Genomic DNA, 1,352 nt, shown 5'->3' with positions numbered 1-1,352 from the left:
TGGGAATGTAATTTCATGCAACAACTGTAGAAATCAGTATGTAGGTCCCTCAAGAAACTATAGATTTATGATATGAACCAGTGCCACCACCTTGTAAGGATGAGGCCCATTGCATGCATATATGTACATGTCTAAATAAATTCTCTGCCCAGCTACCATATGCTACTAAGAATTTTAAAAGTAAGTGACAAAATCCTATCAATGTAATAAACAATTATAAAAGACCCTTGGCAATATCATTAGAAAAGTTTTTTTTTTAATTTTCCTCCTGCAGTTTTAAAGTACATATATATTTTCTGACACCCAGTGCACGATGATGGGTAAATGTCCCACAACATGTATCCAACACTACAGCCTTGTACAGATTGATCACTATCCTGAAGTACCTCTCTTATCCATGGTCACTGAAGTCTCTACATGGAATGTGCATCTAAAATATGTTAACAACTTGAAAACATAGAATTGCTTTTGATATTGACTTAGGTTTGTGATAGAAAAAATTTCCTCTATTATCATGTGTTCTCAGACTGCTACATCTTGAAAATGTCTTGATGTATATTAGCATATTTAGTAATCATTATCTGTTTGAAAGGGAAAATTCAGAATACAAAAGTGGAGTTATTTATTCACATGTAATTGCTAGTTTCAGCAGCATCATTGCTTCCTCAGGCAACAATAAATGGATACATTTCTAGAGGCCAATGCATACTGAATTCTTGTAGAAACATCCCTGTATCGACCACCAGTGTTCTGTGGTTGTTATGGACATTGTGGGTGGAAATCAACCCTCTTGGTATAATACCCTTGTAACTTTAGTTGACATCTCAGAGGGATAGACCTTTTTTTGGACATTTCACCATGCATCAAATGTCATCCTCTGAGGAAATCCAGTTCCATCATCCCAAATGGCTTTCATGAAAACAGCTTCTTGACACAGATGTTGACCAAAAAATCCATCCAAGGTAATTCCATCTCTTGGGCCTCATAATCTGTGGTCTTGGATGAAATCATAGCACCTGGGGTAATTCCACAAACATGTTTCTCAACTCATTTGTTTCTCCTGAATAAAGGCCACAGAGGTAGAGCCCCAGGGAATACTTTACACATGACTTCTGGGGACTCACAGGAGGCTTTGATGAAAGGTGAGCTATAGCATAAATACCTATCAATAAGAGGACACATATGCACATAAAAACATATCTGTCTTGAAGTGTTCTGAACAGAATTTCAGTGTGGCAGAGGCTTCAGGGATGTATCTTTTGCCTTTCACACTCCTTCTTCTCCAGTTTCCCCTCCCTGTCAGGTTCTTGGCTGGCACTAGCTGCTTCTCTACTATGAAACACCGAGCACAT

Source organism: Dipodomys spectabilis, unplaced genomic scaffold (genome assembly GCF_019054845.1).
Source record: "Dipodomys spectabilis isolate Male_0828 unplaced genomic scaffold, ASM1905484v1 ptg000173l, whole genome shotgun sequence".
Taxonomy (NCBI): Eukaryota; Metazoa; Chordata; class Mammalia; order Rodentia; family Heteromyidae; genus Dipodomys; species Dipodomys spectabilis.
This window is presented reverse-complemented; position numbering follows the sequence as displayed.